Genomic DNA, 9,564 nt, shown 5'->3' on the forward strand with positions numbered 1-9,564 from the left:
TCTGGTCCATGGGGTCACGAAGAGTCGGACACAACTTAGTGACTAAACAACAACAAAAGTCAAGCAACACTTGGTAACACATAAAACATACTCCCAGCCTCTTTGTTTTCATATGCAACAGGTGCAATCCAGAGAAGTTTCCGTCAAGTAAAACCTGTTCACTCTGCAGGTGCCCTGACTCTCTCTCTCTTTCTCTTGGACTTTTCAACAAGAGCTTCTTAGATGATGCAATTTCCCCGAGGATACAGAGGGAACCAATCTCCTGATCTCTGGCTCCTCAGCCAGGAGCTCCAGCTCACCGAGCTATCTCGCCATCTATTATGATTTATAGCCCCCTTTTCAAGTTGATCACATCAGTTGCCATGGCATGTTCTCATGGCAGGGAGTGCCACGTTTGGACTGTGCACCAATGGGAAGAAGCCCTTCCCTTCTCGGTCCTGACGTTCCGTTTCTGCGGATGCCTCCACCAGGCTCCCGTATTGCAAAAGAAAGACAGCTTTTCTCGACACAGGTCATAATTTGGCATCTCTCTGCCATCGAGTAAAAAGGGTCTGCAACTCTTTAACGCCAGATTGCAAGCGGCTGGGCCTTTCCGCATACGAAACATGTGCTTTACTGCTGAACTTAATCTCTTTGGGATTAAGACAAACTTGCAACTCAAGTGTCTTCCATGCTCGTCTTAAACGCTCTTTAATCTTAACAATCGGGCCACATTCTTGGCATCAGGATTAACAACCTAAGTGCATTATCTATTTTTCCCGGCCTCCGGAGCAGAAACACCCGTGTATCTCTCCACTTAACCTCATTCCTTGGACCTAAATGCACACGGCCCAAAACGCTGTGTGTTTCTAGGACAATTTTTGGGAGATTGTGGAATGCCTCTGGTATTCAGTACGATTCTTACCTTCAGTTCACCCCCACCCCCACTAGCTTTCTTTCTGTTTACAAGACTTGCATGATTGAGCTTGCATTATTAATTTTATTGCAATGTACTCTGGCATAGAGCACAATATAAATTATAATAAACAGACAGTTTATAATAATAAAATATTATATAATAATATCATAACCATAACTTCTATCTGCTATATAATACCAACCACTGATTTGATAAACTTTGATTGACTCCGACTGTTATTTGTTAATGATGATGATGATGTGTCGATATTTAGGTTTTTTGGTTAAAACATGTATCTATTATATAATACCAGTCAATGTTTTTATAATTTTGACTGTGCCTGGAGTTTTTTCATCATCATCATCATCATCATCATCATCATCATCATCATCATCATCATCATCATCATCTTTCCTCCACATATGTGCAAGGTGTCAACTAAAACCCAGAAAAGGAGGAGTCATCCTGCAACTCATCCATTGAGCTTCTTGGAAAAATGTGGTTCTCTCCCCACCTGCACCAACTCCTCATATGGGGCGGGGGGGGGGGGAGAGACAGAGAAGCACAGGAGAAGGGTAGGAGGAAAAGTCACGAGGGCTACGGTTGTCCCTGCATTTCACAAGCCTACAAGAAGGAAGGGTGGCTGCTTTTCGGACGACGACGTCTGCACTTCTGAATTTAGAACCATGCTAGTCTCAGGAGGCAAACCCACCCTTCATTTGCAAATCTTATTGCTTAAGCATTTCTTTTGAGGTTGGCTCAAATCGCCCAAATGCTGAGGAAGACATCGACGAAAGCACCCCTAGATAGAAGGCCAGTCCTCTTTCTGGACTGCATCCCAACCCCCAAAGAGGAGCCAGCTTAGACACCAAGGAAGACCAACGAGGGCATTCAGAAGGAATTCATCAGGCTGAGCAATGGTGGAAAAGGGTTTCTCTAGGAAGGGCCAGAACAGAGGCTACCAGAGGGGTGGGGGAGAGATCATTATTCGGAGCACCACACTTCAACCCATGGAAGCCATCCATCAACAGCCAATCAAGCAGGGAGGGTACCAAAGACAGAGGAAAGCACATCCGTCGAGGGAAGAGATTAAGTGGAAGACGCTTGCAGAGCTGACAGACGAGCAAATGGGAAAGGCAATGGAAGCCGTCTAGAAGGATCGGAAGGGTGTGAACAGCTTGGAGTGGGCTGTGCTGGCACCCGTCTGGGTCGCATTTTTTCCCACGCTGCTTCCCTTCAGTAGCGCTCGGAGCATCCAGCAGGAGAGGACAAGCCAAAGCAGTCGAAGGCAGCAAAGTCTGCTTGAGCCAACCTAGGCCTCCCTCTGAAAGGAGAAAAGCTAAATTTTGAAGGACTGACAAAAGGAAACAAAACGAAACCAAGAAGAGAAACCCACAGCCTTTTCCAATCCACAAACTGGAAAGTCGACAAACAGGACCGGAGGACAAGACCCTTGTCTCCCTGTCTCTAGCACGAATCTCAGGTTGGTCTTCCCTGGTGATGGAGACCAAGCGGCACCCTGTCCCCAGTTGGGGAGAGGATCTGCAGTCATCAGGATGAGCTGCCATGGACCACCTTCTCCTCTCTGGATCGGCCTCATCCCTTCGTAAAGCTAACTGAATTGGATAGAAAAACACGGAAACTACACACTACATCCAAAAAGTGACGTGGACAGATTATATTTACCACGAAAAATCGGAGGCTGTGGATTACTGCAAATACAGGAGGTAGTAGAGGAGGAAAAAAGAAGCCTAAATGATTATATCAGTACAAGAAGAGAAAAATTACTTAAGGCAGTGAAATGAAGAACATTTTGAAAATAACAGAAACATAGGCTCAATATAAGAAACAACAATTTGAAAATAAATTTAAGAGCTGGAAAAATAAACCACCACACGGACAACACTTGAGAAATATTGATGGAAAGCATGATTATAATTCAACATGGGCATGGCTAAAATCGGGGACCCATAAGAAAGAAACCAAAGGCTGCATCTTTGCTGCACAAGAACAAGCACTCCAAACCAACATGATCAAAGCTTAAGATTCAAGGAACCAGTGCTCACAGCAAATGTTGACTCTGCCAACAAAAAGATGAAACCGTGTCACACCTCATGTGTGAATGTCCAAAGACTGCACAAATAGATTACAAAACTAGACATGATAGAGGGGAGAAATGAGTGCACTGATCATCATGCAAAAAATTTGGGAACAATATCAAGAAATTTCACACAGTATTATAAGCAATTGCAGATCTCAGAAATCACACCATCAGAGCTACAAAAAACGGCAATATTAGGAACAGCACACAATGCTGATATTTAGGTACGTATTTAGATACTTAGATTTTTGGTTAAAACTTGTACGGTATCTGTTATATAATACCAGTCGATGTTTTTATAACCTTGATTGACTGTACCTGGGGTTTTTGAGAAAGGAGAAGCAGAAGCAGAAGAGTGTGCTGTCAAGCCAATTCTGACTTATGATAACCCTTTCCAGGGTTTTACAGATACAGTACAGAACACTCATATATCTCTATACATCCAATCCTTGCTCTATTATTTTCTAAATCCACAAACTCAGAGCTTCATGGCACCATGATTAAATTGCAGTACTGCAGTCAATACTCTGCTCATTACCTGAGTTTGATACCAATGGCTCAGGGCTGACTCAGCTTCCATCCTTCTGAGGCTAGTAAACTGAGTACCCGGCTTGCTGGGAGGCAACGTGTAGCCTTTATAAATATGTTGTAAATCATCGAGCGAGTACTTTAAGCAGCTTGGGGCGGTAACTAAGCAGCACTTCCAGTTTGCTTTGTCATTATTTACTTGCACATTTGACTGCTTTCTATTCACATTTTCTGCCTAGATTTCTCACTACCCCCCTTTTACCAAGTTTCTTTCTTCCTGTGTTTCTGTTTCTTCAGCTTTTCTGTTTTAAATAAATATGCATTAAATAAACATGCAACCGAAATCCTAAGTTTGCAAACCCCCCAAAGTGGTAAAGCTTTCTTCGTAGGAGATCCGCTCCAGTCCCTTGAACCTTCTCCAGCTCTTTGACATCCTTTCTGAGGTCCGGCAGCCAGAAGCACCGGCCGGATGCCAAGAAAGGTCGCGCCCCGGAGAGCTGCATAATTGCATTATGATCTTGGCAGTTTTCTTTCCAGCTTCTTTTGCTAGTGATTCCCAACCTGGAATGGCCATCTCCCCACCCGATGGAGATGCAGTGCAGGGAGCCGTGGCGCCATCAAAGCGTCACACGACAGAAGGGCCTCCAACCCGGGGTGGATAGAAATCAATGATGTTTTAAAAATCAAATGGATTTAAATCACCATTGAATTTTTTAAATATTTTTTTAAAAAATCTAAATCATTTAAAAATCATTTTCTTAACATTTAAATCATGATTATCCAAATCCACTCTGTATGAAAAACAACTGCATGTATAAAAAAGTATGAGATCTTTTTTTAAAAAAAAATTTCTTAGATTACAAACCCCGTCATTCTCTATATTCTAGGAATTCTATCTAACCTACAGATGCCTAAATATAGCTCACCTGGGAGAAAGGGCCTGAACTGAAAGGCCGAGCTCCACCCGAACTTCCTGTTCCTGCCCTTTTATAAACAGGAAGCTAGGCCAAATTAGGCCTAACGAAGCCTCCACACTTTCCAGCTAAGGCCTATATCCCAGGTGAGCCACATTTTGTTGTCTAACACGAGAACTCCAAGAATGGGGAATGATGGAGCTTGTAGTTCAAGGAATCCAAAAATCCCATCGCCAATGTACAATAATAATCTCACTATGCAGAGCCACCTTCTGAGCTTCGTAGATGTTTCACATACGTTAAGTGTACAAAACGTCTTCAACAACGGGCTTGTATTCTTCTCCCCACATATTCCAGTTGTGGCCACAAAGCCCAAGAGTCAAATGAAATCTGCATGTTCATAGCAAGAAATGGAAGCCTGGGGCAAGCCGATGACCCCACCGACTTCTCCCGATCCACCTTGCAGTGCGCTGACCGAGTGGGAAAATCTACCATGCCATAAACTCAAAACTATGTGTTTTCAGCTCACTCTACCTCCTTTCCCCCCCCCCATTAGGTTAAAAGAAACAGGTTCACGTTTATTACACCAAATATCAACAGTGCACAATGTGTAGCTGGCATAATCAAATTATAAACGCCCCTCCCTCCAAAAAAAAGGGTGTTCTTGGTGCTATGGCGCAATATATATGCAGCCTGCTTTGCTTTGCCTTGAACTACACCATGACGAACAAATCACACAGGAAAAAAATCGTAAAACTTGCAAGAAATCCCACAAGATTTTGAGTCAGAGCCCAAGAAAGCAAGACTCTCAGCTGCATCACTTCTGCTTTGCTATACCGTGATTTGCTGAAAAGCAACACGAGGCATTACAACGCAAAATTAAAAGACGCCTGCTTCTTGGGAGGAAAGCGATGACAAACCTAGACAGCATCTTCAAAAGCAGAAACCTTCCTGACAAAGGTCCGCATACTCAAAGCTACGGTTTTTCCAGTAGCGATGTATGGAAGCGAGAGCTTCGACCATAAAGAAGGATGACCACCGAAGAATTGATGCATTTGAATTGTGGTGCTGGAGGAGGCTCTTGAGAGTCCCCTGGACTGCAAGGAGAACAAACCTATCCATTCTGAAGGAAATCAACCCTGAGTGCTCCCTGGAAGGACAGATCCTGAAGCTGAGGCTCCAATCCTCTGGTCATCTCATGAGAAGAGAAGACTCCCTGGAAAAGACCTTGATGTTGGGAAAGTGTGAAGGCAGAAAGAGAAGGGGACAACAGAGGACGAGATGGATGGACAGGGTCATCGAAGCGACCAACATGACTTTGACCCAACTCCAAAAGGCAGTGGAAGACAGGAGGGCCTGGCGTGCTCTGGTCCATGGGGTCACGAAGAGTCGGACACAACTAAACAACAACAAAGCTATCACAAAGGTTCACCTAAAGCACAGTCAAACACACCCACATGTCCACCCAAGCCAACTTCCAAACACTCAAACCCCAAAGCCAGTCCAGGGGAGGGCACTGCCCCTGGGGAGGAAGAAAAGGAAAGGAACGGGTCCCATCCGTGCCAGATTTCGCATGCAGACCTGAAGCAGTTACTGGCTTAAGCCCAATACCAATCAACCCCACCCACTCTCCCTGGCAAAGCTGGGTGGGTGGAGGAGAGGCAGACTACAACTGCGGTACAACTAAGGAGAAGGTGTGGCAGGTAATCTCTCACACACATACACAAAACACACCAGGAAAAGCGATTTAGGAGCAAGACCCTGGCTGGAAAAGGGATGCCCCCTCTCTCCCACCCATGCAAAACGGGTGCAACAGAAACTCCTACCAAAACACTTTAAGGAAGTTTTAAAGCAAGTGTTCAAAGGATGTGCCCATCTCTAGAGAAATACCAGCAAACCCGGATGCCGCTCAGGGCAGGCACGTTGGGGGGGGGGGAGAGATCTTCCCCACAAACACACCGGCCCTTTCAGGCCACGCCAGGGGCAATTTAAGCATCTTCTCTACAGGCACAGCGAAAGAAACATCTGGAGAATGTTCAGGGGGGTTGGACTACAAAGACCAGAACCCCCTAACCAGCCTGGCCTCTGGATCTGGGTCATGGGAGAAACAAAAACTTAACCCACACTGAGGCACAAGCCATGATTTCTAATAGCCTGGCTTAATATTGGATTGTGAGATCTAACATCACTTCCACCCACTGTCCTTTCCCATTTGAATCTTTTGTCCAGAATGATGTGACCAGAACGGCATTTCCTCCCATCTCTGGCTCTCTTCCCCCCTCCCTCCCTTTATCTGAGATAAAAGCTGCTGGACAATAGGGACGTGTCTGTCTGACCCATAGAAGTCTCTAAGGGACGCGATGCGGCCCTCCAGATGTGGCTGAAGCCAGCAAAAAATAAGAGTGAGGCATGCCGGGAACTGCAGTCCGGCCAACATCTGGACGGCCCTGTTTTGACCACCGCGAGGCCTCAGCCTCTACAGCCGGCCGGAAACGTACACAACAGGAAACAGACACAACTTCCCGAGTCCACAGGGAACAACAGGTCTCTGCTCCGCAGGACTCACCAGCCGGCCTGGTGAGAATGGAACAAGCGACAGAGGCATGACGGCCCAGGACGCATCCCTCTCTCCCATGGAGGTGCTCACTAAACAGGTCCGGCAGGTTTTGTACAGCGAAAACCTACTGAACCCGTTGGCCAGGACGGGAATAACTGCAGCACCTTCAGGAACATACACATATGCATGCCACAGGCAAGAATATCTCCTGCTACACCTCTTCTGGGCTACTAGAAACCGTTGCCTTTTTTCCATCCGTGTATGAATGGGCAGGATGCGGCCTTTCGCCTGAGCCCGTTTTGATGCATGCCCCTCTTTTTTCCCCCACCTTTAAAGACGTGGCCTTTCCAGTTCCCCACAAACTCTCCCCCCCCAAGTCACCAGAACCGGGGCTACCTTTGGGTCGCCCACACCTGGGAAACACGCAACAGCGGATGGGATGGGGGGGCTGTGGCCGCCTGGCTCTGGGGCATCCACGGCCAGGGCGATTTCCACCAGGATTTCCTCCGCCTAAGGGCCGCCATCCAACAAGGGCACAGCTGGAAGGGGCATCCGAGTCCGGCGGGAGGGGGAGTTTCGAACTCGCCACCCGAAGGTGCAAGAGTGTTGCGCAGCAGAAGGGAGGGCAGTGTTGTGTGAGTGGCCGGCGGTGAGAAGGGGGGCAGGACGCTTGGAGAGGCACGCCCAGGAGCAGCGTTCCAGATGTTCCAGGGCCGCCCCCAGATGTTCCGGGACTACAACTCCCAGCAGCCTTCCCCTCTGCGAAGGATGCTGGGAGTTGTAGTCCCGGAACATCTGGAGGGGCAGATGGGGGAAGCGCGGTCTTGCAGCTTGCCAAAGCGTCGCTTCCTTGTCCTTGCTTTGCTCCCTCCTCTCTCAGTCTCTTTTTTATGGGGGGGGTGTCTTCCTCCTCCCAGAACGAGGCGCTTCCCCCTCCCCCGCCTGCCCCCCCCCCGGGCCCGATCCTCCGCCCCCTCCGCGGGCGGGGACTCCGCTTGGCTGGGCCTCCCCGCGCCTCCTTCCTTCCTTCCTTCCCTCCCAGCCACCCACCCACCGCCGGCGATCCCGGGCCGGGCGCGGTGGATCGGGCCCCCGCTGCCGCTTCTCCCCTTACCTACCTGCGCCGGGCAGCGGCGTCCGGGGGCGGCCGGGGCGGCGGAGGCGGCGTCGGGCGGGCGCCCGCAGGGAGGGACGGGCCGGCCGAGCGAGCAGGCGGGCGGGCGGGCAGGCGGGCGAGCCAGGCAGCCTCCGCCCCGCGCCGCCGCCTTCGCTCCGCCCGCCCGCCCTCCAGCCACCCACCTCGCCCGCCTCCCTGGCTCCTCTCCCCCACCGGCCTGGCCGGAGCTAGCTGCCCCGGTTGGGTTTCTGCCTGCTCCGGGCGGGCCACCACCACCACCCCCGGCATGGCAAGGCTGGCTTTGGTTTGCAATGGGGGGGGGGAATGCCCGAGCTCCCCCGCCCCCCCGAGGGCCATCCCAGCTGGGGGATTCTGGGCGTTGTAGTCCAGGAGGGAAGGCGCCCACCTACGCCCACCCCCGGGGTCTCGCGAACCCCCAGGGATGGGGACGCCCGGAGACGAGTCGGACTCGCGGAAGTCGCCCTGGGGGACTCGACAAGGGGGGGAACTTGACTCGCGAGTCTTCACAAGAAGGTGGGGGCTCGTCGAAAGATGGGGTCTTTTTATCCGCAAAAGTTCACACGTAGTATTGTATATGGTGATATTCAGTGGCTGGTAAAGGTATTGCTCCTTCTTGCATTTGCCTTAGGCTTCCTCCTCTCCCAGCGCGGGGCCTTTTCCTCCTCCTCCTGCTCCTTCCTCTTTCTCCTCCTCTCCCCTTCGCCCCTTCCATCTCTCCCTCTTCTTCTGGCCTTCCTTCACTCCTCTCCTTCCTCTTCTCAGCCCCCTCCCCGACCGACCCTCCCCGTCTTGCTTGATCCTACCCCTTACCTGTCCGGTCAGTCCCCTTCACACCAGATGCATCCGTGCACAGCAGGCAGAAGGACAGGGAGGGGGACTCCAGCTTTGACCCCCAAGAAAACACGAAACATGGGCTGAGTGTCCGGCCATGGGCTCCTGCCTCCAGCCCCCTCCTCTTTCCGGCCTCTGGTCACCCCCTCGGGACCCTCCTCCTCCTCCTCCTCCTGGACTTCCCCCAAATCCCAGGCTGACGTCAAGATGCCAAATTCCTCACCTTTCCTCCCCAAAGAGTGTTGACCATGTAAGGAAGGAAATGTCCGAAAGTGAGACCTCGATGGGCTGGTCAGTTCCTGCAGGGCCCCCGGGGGGATGATGCTGAGCAGGAGGGACCGCTTTCTGAGACCACCCAGTGCACCACTTGGAGGCCCCCAGAGCCCAGGGACCTGCCATAACTCCAGCCGAAGCGGCCTTCACCGCCCTGGTGCCTTCCAGAGGTCATGGGCTAATTAGCTGTTTATCTGTTTTTCATTTATTTAAAATATTTTTATCCCACCTTTCTCCTTAAAAAGGACCCAATATTTGTATCCCACCTTTCTCCTTAAAAAGGACCCGGGGCGGCTTATATAATTGAAGGGCAATATTTAAAGC

General features: G+C 50.1%; 1 protein-coding gene across 2 annotated transcripts in view; it reads right to left on the reverse strand.

Moving 5' to 3' along the window:
• Window positions 1-8,240, reverse strand: part of LPP (LIM domain containing preferred translocation partner in lipoma) — a 318,860-nt gene extending 310,620 nt beyond the window's left edge. For both annotated transcript variants that reach the window (XM_072996382.2, XM_072996380.2), the window contains exon 1: window positions 8,117-8,240. The gene's annotated coding sequence lies outside the window, so the exon portion shown is untranslated. The remainder of the gene's footprint in view (window positions 1-8,116) is intronic.
• Between the last annotated feature and the right edge of the window lie 1,324 nt (window positions 8,241-9,564).

The sequence above is a fragment of the Pogona vitticeps genome, chromosome 3, assembly GCF_051106095.1.
Source record: "Pogona vitticeps strain Pit_001003342236 chromosome 3, PviZW2.1, whole genome shotgun sequence".
Lineage (NCBI taxonomy): Eukaryota > Metazoa > Chordata > Lepidosauria > Squamata > Agamidae > Pogona > Pogona vitticeps.